This window comes from Camelus dromedarius, chromosome 8 (genome assembly GCF_036321535.1).
Source record: "Camelus dromedarius isolate mCamDro1 chromosome 8, mCamDro1.pat, whole genome shotgun sequence".
In the NCBI taxonomy this organism is placed as follows: domain Eukaryota; kingdom Metazoa; phylum Chordata; class Mammalia; order Artiodactyla; family Camelidae; genus Camelus; species Camelus dromedarius.
Window position 1 is genome coordinate 58,384,205 of NC_087443.1, and position 15,455 is coordinate 58,399,659.

Sequence of the window (15,455 nt, forward strand, 5' to 3'; positions counted from 1 at the left end):
TCTGTGCTTTCTCCTAAAGCTCAAGCTAGCACATCCTTTGCTTCTTTCTGTAAATATTTATTACATGCCTGCTAAAGCCGAACACAAATATCTGTACTACAAAGCAGTGAGAGAACCATAAGTTCCCTGTGAGCAATACAGATACTCTGGTGTACCAGTGAGAGACAGATCTCCACAAGCTGGTAGTGTTAGGAAAAGAAAGGATGGAAGAAGTGCCACTGGAGCTGGGCAGGTGTTGGGCACAGCTTCAACAGATGGAAGGTGGAACGGTGTGGTCAGGGGAGAGAGGTGAGTTATTCAAGGAGTACCTAGTCTGTACTAAGCATAAGCTGGAAGCTTTCACCTATATCGTCTCATTAACCCCTCCTATCATTTTCAGAGAGAGTTATCATTATCTCCGTGCATATAGTTGAGAAAACTGAAGCTCAGAGAGTTAAATAATTTGCCCAAGGTCACATAGCTAGTAAGTGGCAGAGCCTTGCCTTGAACCCAGAACTGATTGCCCCTGAAATCCATGCTCTTGTCTCTGCACTGTGGTGCAAGGTGTGTCAGGAAAAGGGGAGGAGCCTAGTTTGTCTGGAGTGTTGAATGTGTGTGAAGGAGAAGTAGAAACTGCCCACAATGGTCACTGCGTGCAAGAGTGCTGCCCCATCTCTGGGACTGCCAAGGCCATTCCTACAGGAGGCCTGTCTCAAGAAGAATCTCAGCCTTGAGTTCCCTTGCTGCCAATGCCCTTGGAAAGTCAGAAGAAACAGGGACATGGGGAGAGGCAGTCCTCCAAGTACATGTTCCTTCAATGCCCCTCTCTTCCTTTCAGCACTCCCAATCTTGCCCTCTCCCGTAGCTCCTTCCTCTCAGTCTTGAGAGCCTTCCTTCCACACCCCACAATTTGGTACTGTATTTTCCCCTTCCCCTTCCTGTCAAACTTCCCCAATTCCTGATACACACTTGCCTCTGTCTTCCAAGGCTTCTTCTTTCCCTGACCCCTCAGCTCTCACTCACCAGGTCATCAATGACCTCCTGATTTTAAAAGTTCCAATGATTTCCTATAGGATTGCCATCAGCTTCATCATTTGCTAGCTTGATAAATTACTTACTCACTCTGGGCTTCAGTTTCATCATCTGTCAAATAGAAATGATAACAGTACATACCTTGTAACACTGAGATAACTCAATGAGATAAAACAAGGAAAGGGTGTAGTACATGGTACAACAGTAAGCATTTAATAAATATTGGCTGTGATTATTTTTCTCTGCCTTTATTCTTCTTGATCACAAATCCTCAAAAATCCAATAAACAATGGATTACAAGACATTAAATAAAATGTCATTGCTTACAAAACAACTCAAAGCTCTTTTGCCAGGTTCCTGAGACCCCCATTACTCAGAGCCCAGATGCTCCATCTACTTCTCCCTCACGTGGAAGGATGTGGTCTGTTGCAGGGGTTTCCAATCTGGGATCCATGGAACCCTAAAATTCCTTTGAGGTATTTAGAGAGTCCACAGAGTTCTGATTTATTTTCTATAAAGATACAATCTTCGAAACCCCAATAAAAGGTCACATGTTCACAGAAACGTTATGAACTGAATTTTAACACATTAGAGGTTTCCTTCATGATAAACGTGTGTGCTAATTGACATAAAATTCCCCTACTGACTAAAAAGTTCAAATGTGAGCCTTCACAGTATGTGCTAGTAAAATACTATCTTTCTCAGTTTTATTCGTTAGGTTTGTTTGAAAAGAAGGACGGGAGGTACTCTACTAAGAAATGTTTGAAATCATTAGTAAAGTAGAAAGAGTCACAAAGACCTAGGTCCCAGTCCTAAGTATGATCCTTCCTTCCTCAAGTTTCTGAAGTACTTTGGGCCTCCATTTCTTCATATATGTGTATATACATGGACCACATGGGGTTGACAATAGGCTTAAATAAGAGGATATATGAGAAAATGCCTGGCACTGTATTTCACAGAACTTTGGTAATATCAAAAGCAGACGCTTATTCACTACTAACTATACTCTATGCCCAGAGTTGAGTTTGCACTTATTATTGCATTTCATCCTTGCACAGGTTGGGCAAAGTAAGTTTTACCATTAATCTTATTTACAGATGAGGACCACGAGGCTTGGAGTGGTTAAGTAATTTGCCAAAGAGCACAGCACCATAAGCTGTGGAGTTGGGTTTTGAATCTAGGCAGCTGAACACTAGATTCTGCCCTTTTAAAAAAACGTATTGAGCACTTATGAGGTACCAGCCACTGCTCTAAGTCCTTTTACGTGTTTTAATTCATAGAATCCTCACACTAACCATGGCAAATTGTACATCTCACAAGATTTGTACAATGTGACTTTCACAAGAGGTGGAGTCTATTTCCCCTCCCTTTGAATCTGGGCTGGCCGTGTAATCTGTTTGACCAATAGACTTTGACAGAAGTGACACCTTGTGACTTCTGGGCTTAAGCCATAAGAATTCTTGCAGCTTCTATAATCACCTCTTTGGAAGTCAGCAACCATGTGAAGAAGTCTGAACTATCCTGCAGGAGAGGCCAGCGGAGGAAGGGAGGCCCTGAAGGATAAGAGGACATTTGGAGGAGAACTAAGGTTTTTCAGCCAATATCTAGCACCAACCATCAGACATGTCAGTGAGGCCAACTTGGATATTGTGATCCCAGCTGAGCTTCCAGATGAATGTAGCTGTGGGAGTGAATGCAGCCAGCACCATGGAAAGCAGAAGACCCTCCCATCATGGAAATAAACATTTTTTTTTAAATTGCAAGTATAGTTGATTTACAATTTTGTGTTAGTTTCTGGTGTACAACATAGTAATTCAGTTTATATATATATACACACACACATATATATATATAATATATATAGTTTATATATAGTTTATATTTTTATAATATATATATTCAGTTATATATATATTCTTTTTCACTATAGGTTATTACAAGATATTGAGTATAGCTCCCTGTGCTACTCAGTAGGATCTTGTTGTTTACCTATTGTATATATAGCAGTTAGTATCTGCAAATCCCAAACTCCTAATTTATTCCTCCCCACCCCCTTTCCTCTTTGGCAACCACGAGTTTGTTTTCTATGTCTGTGAGCTTGTTTCTGTTTTGTAAATAAGTTCATTTGTCTCATTTTTAGATTCCACATATAAGTGGTATCATATGATACTTGTCTTTCTCTGTCTGACTTCACTTAGTATGATAATCTCTAGATCCATCCATGTTGCTGCAATTGGCATTATTTCATACTTTTTATGGCTGAGTAATATTCCATTATGTATATATACCACATCTTCTTTATCCGTCATCTGTTGGTGGACATTTAGCTTGCTTCCATGTCTTGGCTATTATAAATAGTGCTGCTATGAACATTAGAGGAATGTATCTTTTTGAATTAGAGTTTTCTCCAGATATATGCCCAAGAGTGGGATTGCTGGATCATTTGGTAACTCTATTTTTAGTTTTTAAAGGAATCTCCATATTGAAAAAAAAAGACATCTAAAAAATCATTGTTGTTTATAGCCACTAAGATCTAGGGTGGTTTGTCATATAGTAAGAGATAACTGAACAAATAAGGTGTGTACTACTATTTTTACAAATGAGAAAACTGAGGCAGAGAAGGGTTAAACAAATCACCTAGGACTAAGACACTAATGAGTGACAAAGCCAAGGCTTGAGCTGAGGAAATCTGGCTCTGGAGACCACATGAATAACCTCTAGGGTGTGATAAGCTGGAAAAGGGCCCCCCAAAGGAGTCCTCATCCTAACCCCTGGAACCTGTGACTATGCTACCTTACAGGGTAAATGGGACTTTGCAGATGTGATTATGTCCACGGTCTTGAGATCAAGAGATTCTCCAGGATGATCTGAGTCGGCCCAATGTAATCACCAGGGCCCTCATAAGAGGGAGGCAACAGGGTCAAAGTCAGATAAAAAGGTGATGGGAGGCAGGGCTGTTAATCAAGGAATGAGGACAGCCTTCAGAAGCTGGAAAAGGCAAAGAAAGAGATTCTCCCCTACAGCTTCCAGGAGGAACCAGCTCTGTCAACACTTTTACTTTAGACTAGTGAGACCAATTCTGGACTTTTGACCTCCAGTAAAACTGTAAGATAATAAAATTTGCTGTTTTAAGCCACTAAGCAGCAATAGGAAACTAGCACAAGGGGCCTCTCCTATTTTAAGGGAGCAATCCTTCCCACAGGCACCAGCTAGACCAGTCTCCTTGTGATCTCCTGTCATGTTTCATGCCTCTGTGTTTCTCTGGTTCTTAAAAGTCTCTTTTCTCCCCATCTGTTTAATTCATTTCTACCCACCTCTTCCAGGAAGTCTTCTCTGACCATCCTGGATCACACTGCTCTGTCCTATCTCTACAGCATTTGATGCTTTGCACCTTCTTAACTCAGCACTAACTAATATCAGTGCTAATGCGTTGGCGGGCAGCCCAGTGACATTTTTATGAGTGTGAGTCATCAAATCCGAGGACATAAGGCTGGAGAGGCCCTTAGAGAGTCTATCCCTTCATTTTATGGATGATGAAACTGAGTCCCGGGGAAGGGAAGAAAGTCACTTATCCAAAGTCACATAGCCAGGGCTTAAAGACAGGTCTTATGACTTCAAATTCATAAGCTCATTCATTTAGCAAGTACTTAGCAAGCCCTGAGCTAGGTGCTGGGAATCACTGACATTCATAAGCAGATAGAGTCTCTGCTCTCATAGGGGTCTCCCATTTGTGAGAGAAATAAACATTCATGCAATAATCACAGATATAAAATTACTCATGATAAGTGTTAGGAAAGAAAGTTCCATAAAGTGAGCTGTGGAAGTGCAAAACATAGGGTATTATTTTAAGTTGGAAAATCAGGGAAGGCTTCTCTGAAGAGGCAGCCATTGAGCAGAGATGTGAAGAATGGTGAGTAGCTTTAACTAGATCTTTCTAGGGGTAAGAGAAGGAGAAATTGCTGAAGAAACAATGCATGCAAAGGCCCTGGAGCAGGCGGGAGTAGAACAAGGGAAAAAAGAAGGCGAGAATGCCTGGAGAGTCCGAGTGACAGGGAGAGAGAGCTGAGGCTACAGGAATCCACAGGCGTCAGACCACAAGGGCCCAGGAGGGCATGGTGAGGTTTTGATCTTAATTCCTCTGGCGGTGGGAAGCCATAGGAAGGCTTTAAGCAGGGCAATGACATGATCATATTTGAATTTTATGGTGTTTTCCCCTGCCAGGGCCTTCTCTTATCTCTATAGACACGTTAGAGATCATTATTACAGGGAGTTTTATGCCACTCTCTATTCCACTCCGTGCCTAGCCTTGTACGGAGCAGGTGCTCCATAAATATGTGTTGATTAACCTCTCAGCAGCATGTGACGCTGTGGATCATTCCCTCCCTCTTGAAGCGTTGTTCTCAGGCTTCTGCGCTGCTAATGCTCCAGCTTCTCTCCATCCTCTGACCTCTCCACCCCTACCACCCCCTACCACCCCCATTTTAAGCATTTCTCATTGCCTCATCTTCATCCTCTTTCTTTTTGGTCCACCCTTTCCCCCTTGGCCATCCTGTTGCCTCCAGAAGTATTGATCTCTTCCTTCTGAGCTGAATTCAAGTTCCATGAGGGCTGGGACTTTGTCTTGTCACTGTTACATCCCTAACACTTGGCACAGTGTCTGGCACCCAGGAGGTACCCAATAAATTATTTGATGGGACATACACTGTATGATTCTGTTAATATGAAGTTCAAGAGCAGGCAAAATGAATCTATGGCGGTCAACGTCAAAACAGTGGTTGCCTGTGGGGAGGTAGTGCCTGGGAAGGAGCACAAGGGAACTCCTAGGGGGCTAGAAATCTTGACCTGAGTGGTGGGAGCACATGTGTCTGCATACGTAAAAGTTCACTGAGCTGTAAACTTAGGATTGATGTTCTTTATTGTACGTGTGGTATGGCACAATAAGTTTTTTTTAAATTGCAATACCATCACTCTCCTGAGAGGGAATTGCTAATTTCTAACTGCTTTGTGTGTCCACCTAGATGTCCACCTTAGGATTTCTCCCGGCCTCCCAGACCAACTTTTCTTCTGATTCCTATTCCCAGTGTTGTCACCATTATTCTCACAATTATTTAGTTTCCAAACTTCAGAGCCATCTTGTCCCCACACCACCCCTTCTTCTATCCTGCCTCACCTAGCTTTCCAAGACACATAAACACAAATGGTCCTGTGATTATACAGAATTTTAAGATGGTCCCATGACTTTTTCACCCACTGATGTTACTCCTTTGTTTATGTTCTATGGCAAAAGGGAGATTAAGTGGGGAAGGGTGTTAATCTAATCACAGAGCTCTTTAAAAACAAAGAGCTTTCTCTAGCTGCTGGCAGCAGAAGTCAGAGACATTCAAAGCACAAGAACAATGCACTGTTGCTGGCTTTGAAGATGGAGGGGATACATGCAAGGACAGGTGAGTGTTTTTGGAACTAAGAGTGAGTCGCAGCTAAAAGCCAGTAAGAAAACAAGAACCTAAGTCCTACAACCACAAAGAACCGAATTCTGCCAACATGAATGAGCATGGAAGCAGGTCCTTCCCTAGAGCATCCATATAAGAACCCAGACTAGCTGACACCTTGTGAGACTCTCAAAAAGAAACCAATCCAACCCGCTCAGACTTCTGACATATAGAACTAAGAAATTTTTTAATGGATGTTGTTTTAAACCACTAAATCTGTGGTAAATTGTTACATCAGCGATAGAGAAAATACCTATCATAAATTCCATCTATTCACAGTGGCCTGGGTTTCCATCCCTTCCTTCCCATTACTTTGGTCCCATCATGGCTCAGACCCCCTGACTTCACTTCTACCCAACGGAAATATTAGTCTCTGGACTTCTCTCCCCCACCTATATGTCTGACTCACTGCCATCAGATTAGTTTTCCAAAGTCACAACCCTGATCACATCTTTCTTTTGCTCAAAAAGCTTCCGTGACAGTGTAGCTTGTTGGTTACACTTTGAAACCAGAATACAGGGTATAAAACCCAGCTCTACCTCTAAGTAGCACGTAACTCAGACCAAGTTGCTTAACTTCATCTATCACTTGGGAGTAAGAGTACCATCCTCTTAGGGTGGTTATAAGGATTAAATGAGATATGTGTGCGAAAATAGTTATGCCTGGCCCAGCAAAGGTAGGCACTCCACTCTATGAATGGTGGTTGCTGGGACATCACTAGCAAAGACTCCAGGTGGCCATCTAATTACACCTGTCATCCTGGCCTTACATTCACATGCCACAGGCTACATACGCACATGCATACACACACCTCTCCAAACTTTTCTCCCTCTCCTCTTCTGTTAGTCCCATCCTTTTCCCTCCATTTCCATCACTACTCCCCTCCACCACCTTATCACCTTCTATTCCCAGAGTCTCCTCATATTCACAAAACTCCTCTGCAGTCAGCAGAGACTGCTGAAAACACAAGCCTCATCATGTCATGTGTGGGTTTAAATCCTTCCATGATGCCCCACTGCTCTCAACATAAAGTCCAAACTTCTTCCCACAACCAGCAAGGCCTGGACTGCCTGGCCTGACAACATCTCCACATTCTAGACATTTTATATAATATAGGTAATGCAGAAAGCATAAAAGACAAAAATAAAAACATTTCAAATACCACTCCCCAGTGATAATTGCTGCTTTTATTATAGAGTATGCCCACTCTTTTCCCTACACATAATCATGGAAAATTTTTAAATCTCATGCTGATCAATGAAGTTCATATTGTTCTCTTTTAAAAAAAAAGTTCAGCTAAGTTCAACAACTTGCTCAAGATCAGACAGAACTGGTAAAAGCAGAACCAAGATGGGGAGACAAGGCCGCAGCCTTGCTAACTCAGAGCCCCTTGCCCCCACCATCCCCCCCGGCCCTCCTCCCTGTCCATCTCCTCTTACTCTTCTCACATCCTCATTGCTTTCTCCCTTCAAACCCAAAGCTGAAACTCCCTCTGACACAGTCCCTTTCATTCAGCAATTCTACTACAAGGATAGTCACTTTGTGCAGAAGACCAGCAACAACCTAAATGTACATCAATGCTGGTTTCACAAGTAACAGTACATCTTCAGAATGGGATACTATGCTGTTGTTCTAAAGAACAAGGGAGATCTTCAAGTATTACTTCAGAATAATCTCTAAAATAATTTGTTAAAGTTAAAAAAAAAAGGCATGGAGCCTTGTGTATAGTTTGCTATCATTTGTGATTATAGAGAATATTTCTACAGTATGTGTGTACACTTCTTCCACATGCAAAAAAGACACCAGTAATTGCTTCTGGGAAGGAGACTATAGGGACTGAAAATGAAAGTAAGAAGGGACATAATTTTCACTGAATATCCACATATAATGTTTAAATTTTTACCAGATTCATGCCTTTAATAAGTAAAAAACAAAAACAAAAACAAAATCTTCAGACTTTCTCTGATCATCCCCCAAGCCCACCTTCACTTTATTACATGAATGTGCGAGTAAACCTAGGGGGTACACAGGTGTGTCCTGCTCCCCTCTTCTGATAGGGACCTTCCAAATGAGGCTCACACACTGGACCATTTTCAGAGACAGAAGACCTGGGCTCTTGCACCAGAATAGCAGGAATCTACAGTCACTTGAAGGCTAAGAACTTTCGTTTTAGGTCTGGATCTGCCGTTCACTAGCTGTGTAACCTTGGACAAGTCATTGGACCTCTCTCTCCGAGGGTAAGTTCTGTCTCCTCCATCAGGCAGGTGAAGAGTTCTCCATCAGCCTTTAACTTCCAGATCTTCCAATAGTCTGTCCGCTCTGCCTATAAAGTACCAGTCTTCTCCCTCCCCTGTCTTGGTAACTCCTACCCATCCTTCAAGACTCAGCCTTCAGGTCACTCCTGAAGAAAACCCCCCTAATCTATTAGTCAAGGAGACTGAACACTGTCACAAGCCCTCTCACTCTCTGTTGGTATAACTGGTTTGGTGTTTCTCTTCCCGGTCAGACTACAAGCTCCATGAGGACAGGAACCATACTGCATTTATCACCCCTAATGCAGTGTCTGCCACATGCTTCTGGGTCAGAAAATACTTGCTCTGAGAGTAAAGGGGCCACGTTGCCCTTGTCCAGACCCTCCCCCAAGAAGCTGTGTTCTGGTAAGATTTTAGGAGCCTTTCTGGCCACTAATTAAAGAAGGGTGTCACTGGGAATCAGGCCCCTCCATTCTCATTCTTCCCCTAAAGTCTCTCAGCCCACCTGGGGCATCAGAACCTGAACTTTTCCCCACTAGCACACCCACTGCCTCCAAAGGGGTCTAGGCCTCTCCTCCAGGGCAGGGCCCCACCCAGGCCAAGGCCAGGACCCAGACCCACTCCCCACCCCCAGCCTAGCCTGAGAACGTGGTTGCCCAGCCCAGACTGGCGGGCCCGGCCCATCAATCGTGCTCCCAGGGGTACAAACCAATTTCTCTTGCTTTCCTGAGCCCGTCTTCCTGGCGGAGCCTGGAGGAGCCTTCAATCGCATTAATCCCAGCCTGGCGGCGGTGACGAAGACGGATTTCTCCACCAAACGATCCATTTGTATCTCTCGTGCACTCACTTGGTTTTTTTCTGCACGGATGTTCAAAATATCATGAAAAAGGCGTTAGCTGGGTAGCTGTGGCGCAGCGAAATAATAGAGTGATCCGGCAATGCGCTCCTGACCTTGCAGGACAGCTAATCCATCCACACATCTATCTTAATTATTCCCGGTTACAAAAGAGAAACTCCACCATCCATTCATTCCAGGCTGGCAATTCCATTTTCCACCCCCACTCACGCCCCATCCTTTCTCCACCATTCCCCTAGCCAGATAGGCCCATTCACCAGTGCTGCCACAGCCTCTCCCCGTGGCAGCCCAGTCTAGCCAGGCCCAAGTCCACCCAGTGGCAGCCCAGCCTCTAGCCTGCTGCTCCTTGAGATGAGAAGAGAGGCACTCTGGCTTCCTTCCCTAGAACTCTGAGCAATGTCCATTGGAGGAAGACTAGCTACCAACAGGATTAGGCACAGCCGGGAATCTCACACACACACAAACACACACACACACACACACACACACACTGATATCCTCACAAAGGCAGTCATAGAGTCAATCTCATCCAGACTCTGACACTTCGGCCACCTGGCACGCAGGCACTAGCAGACACCCCCCCCCCCCCCAAACCAGGCCATTTTAACTCTCCTGCTGCCCTGGCACAGACACTGAGACAGATGCTAGGATGGGCATTTTGACTAAGGGCAAGCTCCTTGGGGGATGTCTTGGTCTATCTGTCTCCCACCCCCAAAGCCAAGACTCCACCCACTGTATCCTCTCAGCCTACTTGTTAATACAACCTAGATAACTGGAGGAGAAGGTGGAGTGTGGGAGAGGAAGACAGTAAAAGAGGAGGAGGAGTGAAGAGGAGTCTGAGCAGAGATCTTGCAGGTGGGAGAGAAAGGAAAGAGAGGGAGGATGGAGCGCCGTAGTGAGAAGGTCACTGAGATGGTATGTGGAAGTGTTTGTGTAACACAATTTGAGCTAATTGTACCAGATTCGCTTTGGGGATGCCTGAGCCAGTCTCTAAAGCCCTTTCTAATTCTACCCCTTAATGCACGACTTTCAGATCCTTCATTCTAATGGTTTTAATGCAATCAGCAAAACTAGGCATGTAATTGTCTTGGCTCTGCGCTTGGCCGTGGTGGCTCCTGGGAACCCTGGTTCCCCGTTCCCAGGCCCTCCTCCACCAATCCTTCCCTCCCTCCTCTTTTACCCCTAACTTCAGCCTCAGTCAACAAGTGTGGAAGGAGACTTCTTCCGCTCTCAGGGCTGTGAGAGAAACAGAAAGAGGAGTTTCAGTCCCAGGCCTCAGGAATCCCAGACCTGAATGAGGAAAGGATATAGGGCATCTAGGCCAAAACTGGGCAGAGGGGACCGTCTGCTGGCCAGCCTGGCTAGATTATTGGGGTTAGAGAAGGAGGAGGGCTTCCGGGAAGAGCTTGGTGGGCTCCCCCTCCCCTTCCCAGAAGTGGCAGGCAGCCCAGGCTGGGCCTGGGGGGCGGTGTGCAGGGGAAGGGCCATTTGTCCTGAGACAATGGCAGAGAAGGGGTCTCCAAACGGCTGTTGAGAGCCAATTTGTAGTGGTGACGGCCGAGGTTGCTCCAAAGGCTGGGAACAGCTGGAGCTCTGGGTGACTGATGGGTGGGCCCAGGAGAGGGGCCATTGGTCTGGCAGACACAAAGGCCCCGATGGTGCTCGGGTGGGGCCCGTTAAAATCATTAAGTGCTGAAGATGGGAGCCGCAGACTTCAGATGGGACCAGTGGGTGGGGGGAAGAGGTCAGGAGCCTGCCCCTCCCTCCCTGCAGCCCCTCCTCCACCCTCCATCCCAGCTTTGGAAACTCGGCCACCCACACCTACATTATCATCTTATTTGCATGGACACACCCACCCCAGCCTTTCAGGTCCCTGGTCTCACTCCACTGAGAGTTCAGGTTCCAGTCCTACTGAGCAGCTCTGGTTCTGGGGCCAACTCGGGCCTGACTAGACTTCTCCTCACCTCTTTGTGGAACTTCCCAACCTCACGCACTGCATTATCTGGCCAGTGGCCTTATCCACTTCTCACGGAAAAGGACATTCTCAAATCAGGACCAGGGAAGAAATTGAGGCCCTGGGTGGTGACTTCTCCGATTCTCCCTCCACGTGGGAGACGCTTCTCCCACTCGACCTTCCCCAAGGGGGAGGGAGGGACAGTGATACAGGGAGAAACCCTCCTCCTCCTCCTCCCCATCCCGCAGCCCCGCCCCTGCTCCGCGCGCTCTCGGCAGGAGAGGGAAGCAGTGACCCGGCCAGGTGGTGATGATGCGGCCGGCCGCGCTGGTCACTCTTGGCCGCTCCCCGCGCGCAGCCCGACCCTCCTCGCATGGGTCACGGCGCCGGCAAAACTCCCTGACACAGAAACGCCGCGGGGCCTGCGCGTGTCGGGAACAATCCTCCTCCTGATGGGAAGCGACAGCCCCGCTCCGCCTCCCTCCGCTCCCTTCCCTCCCGCGGCTCCTCCCCTGCGCCTCGCTGTCCTGCCTGCTGCAGGCCCAGCCCAACAAGTCGTTCCCCAGCCCTCCGTGGGTAGAGGGGAGGCCTCGGAGCCGAGGTGAGGTGAGTGGGGACAAGAGGGGCGGAGAAGCACGTGGCAGCCGTCCACGGTGGCAGGGAGCAAGCAGGCAGCCTAACAGTTTGCATTGCACGACCCCTCCTCTGCTTTCATCGTGTTCACATAGAAAAAAGACTGGAAAGAAATATATCAACTTGTACAGGGGTGTCCCTGGGTGTAAATTGACAGGTGGGTTTTTCTTTTTCATTCTTCTTTTTGCTTATCTGTATCTCCTGGGTTTCTTTTGTGTGTTTGTGTCTGTGTGTGTGTTTGCAATAAACATACCATGTGTGACTTCCCCCCAGATGCATAAAAGCCACACCAGGGCAGAGGGGCTGTTGGAGGGAAGCTTCTGCCCAGATCTCAGGCTCTGGCACTGATTCAACCACAGGGAGGCTCATGCATTCTGGAAGGGCCATGGGTGTCAGAGCCACTGGGGAATGACCCCCTCATTGTGGGACCCTGACCCTCTCCCCACTTCACCTGCAGAGGCTGAAGGTATGCGGGGAGGTGCGCTGGCTGTGGGAGAAAGGCCCAGATGTACAAAAGTAGCCTTTCAGCATTTCCTCACACACGGACATTCAGACACTTAGGGGCACGCTGACATGCTGGCACACATCCACACTCACACCTGCATTCACACACTATAAGCAGATCATTTTGGTCATGACCACCCACCCAAGAATGCCCTTATTCCCAGGCACGTGCTGACAGGAGTCCTTGAGGCCCTGCTGTACTCACACACTCAGCCTGCCCCTCACAGCCCCAGCCAAACACCGCACAGTCATGGCCTCCTGCTCTCACCCTGCCTCCAGCTCAGACCCTGCAGCGAGTTAAGGCCCCATTCACTTCACATGCCCTCAGTCCTCCTTCTGCAGCTGTTTTGCCTCTTACCTCAACCCAACCTTCTCCTCGCCCTCAGACTCTCCCCTAAGCTCTTACTCCACTTGTTGGTCTTGAGATATGAGGGAAATTTTGCCTGCTCTACACCTGACCTCAGCCCCTTATTTGGTATGAAAGAAGCAAAGCCTGAGGGAGAAAATGAGGGATCCCCCCAGTATGCCTCCCCAAATGAGAGGCCTGTGTGGGGTCCCTGTGGGCTCCCAGGAGAGCCAGTCACGTTGGTGGGAGAGGCCCCTCCTGCCTTCTACCTATGAACTAATGACCTGCCCAGCTCCACATCCACCACAGAGCCTTCCTCTCCCTCCATCCAACTACTCCTACCTCACTCCTGCCCATCCTTTGTGGACTAGCCTGGGGCCCAGATTCTCCAGGAAGCCTCCTGCCCTGAAGCCACCAACTCGAGGCCTGGCTGTCCCTGGGACTCCTATTTCCTGACTTTACCCCTCACTCAGGTGACTTTCCTTTCATGCTTTCACCTTTGATTCTCTCTTCATGGTTGTGTATCCTGTGAGTGCCCACAAACAGGGACAGATCTTGGCTTCATCTTGCTGGCCCTCCTCCCACATCTTTCTGGAAGTCCCTCAGCTGATTCCTTGATGAACGATGAATGAGCTGCAGGATGTTCATGAACGTGGCTTGTCTAGGTGTTGAGTGTGACTGTGTGTGAGTGAAGAGGAGGTGGGAGCAGAGGCAGCTACATGGGGTAAGTGCCACGCCAGATCCCTCTGTGAAAGTATTAACCACCAGAGCACTCCTCCCAACCACCCTATGTGGAGGTGTCTGTTTTAGAAAAAATCGGAGGCTCAGAGAGGTTACATTATTTCCCTAAGGTCACAAGGCTGGGAGTGGCAGACTCTAAAGCCAAAGGCCAAGGATACTAACTGCTTCTGCCTCCCTCCTCATGGCCCAGGATGGTGTAGTTGGAGTGGGGGGCAGAGGGGGAGAAGAAGAGGGTTGGAGTTGCTTTCTGATAACCGAGCTGCCCAACCCAACCTCTCCAGAGTGAGAGGCCTCTGGTGCCCTCTCCACCATGGGCCCTAAGTCTATCTCCTTCTTCCCAAGCCCTTTCTTCTCTCCTAATTCCCCTTTCGGCCCTCTGTGTTGCATCATCTCAGCCCAAGATCACCATCTCCTCAGTGTTCGTTTGGCCTTGAACATATTTCCAGTAGCAAGAAAACAGGGACTACAGTCTTGGCTCCATCACTGATTAGCTGGTGGCTTGAACAAATCACGAGTCGCAGATTGGCTCTGGTCTGGGTTTCCCCAAGTGTAGAGTTGGGTGGGGCTTGCCTAGGTGCTGTCTCAGGCTCCCTCCAGTGTCAGCAATCTGGACTCTAGTCTCCAGGGGGAGGAGGGCAAGAACAAGCCAGCACCTCACAACCCCAGGCCCCCAAAGGGGTTTGGGCTCAAAGAGGGCTGGGAAATGCTGTGAATTAATTACCATCAGACCTCCGTCCGCTGTTCATCTCTGTAAACAAACATTTTAATATGCAGTAATTAATTATATCTGCCACACCGACCCTCCTCTCGTTCATCCTTCTTCAGCTTTTCTTCTGCTCACCCTGAACCAACCTCCTCCTCCTAGTTGGGGCCTGAGAACCCAGGCAGGGCCCCCTCCCAACATTTCCCCAGCCTTCTACCCGCCCCCCCCCCAGATGCAGGTGCTCACATCTGCCGTGCTTCTCTGCAGCTTTGCTTTTTGTTCCTTTTCCCATTTCTCTAATACCTGTCTGTCTTTCTGACAGTCCTTTGTCTCTAGTTCTCTCTACCTGGATTTTCCTCCACAACAAAGTTTGATGCCAGGGACACATCCTGGAAGGGAGAGGAAAATGAGAAAGCCAGTGGATCTACCCCAGGTGCCTGAACACATGAGCACACGTTTCAACTCCTCCGTGGTCCAGGACTAGGCTAATTTACAGAGATTATCCAAAAGCCAAAACCGACCCTATTCCAGGAGTAGCCCTCCCAGCCCTAAGGGCCCCTAAGAGCCCTCCTGTTCTACTCCTTTCTCCTGTCTCACTCCCAGCCTCCACCAACAGCTCAGTGTGAAAGACACAGAGGGGACACATCCACCCAAGTGAGCCCACCTGGCCACGTCTCAGTTACTTTTCACCATCTCCAAGGACCAGGAGTACCACCATTGGATCCACCTTCGCGTCCCACCCTCCCCAGCCTCCATACTCTACAGGGGTAGGCAGCCAAGACAGTGGGAGTGTGGGCGCACCCTCAGCCGGTGGAAAGGGGCATACCTCTTTTCTGGGGAGGTTCATCCTGCCCTGCTTGGAGTCTGGGTAGCAGGTGGGGAAACAACACTGGATCAGAGGGGAGAACCCCAAATGGGACTGAGACGAGGGGGGCCAGCTGCTTAGGGCTCAGAGCGACAGTAAGG

The 15,455-nt window shown here is 47.7% G+C and overlaps 1 long non-coding RNA gene across 1 annotated transcript in view; it reads right to left on the bottom strand.

Moving 5' to 3' along the window:
* Nucleotides 1-15,455, bottom strand: part of LOC135321833 (uncharacterized) — a 50,096-nt gene that overhangs the window by 10,110 nt on the left and 24,531 nt on the right. The window contains exon 2 of the long non-coding RNA XR_010381973.1: nt 9,462-9,610. This is a non-coding gene — a long non-coding RNA (uncharacterized LOC135321833). The remainder of the gene's footprint in view (nt 1-9,461; nt 9,611-15,455) is intronic.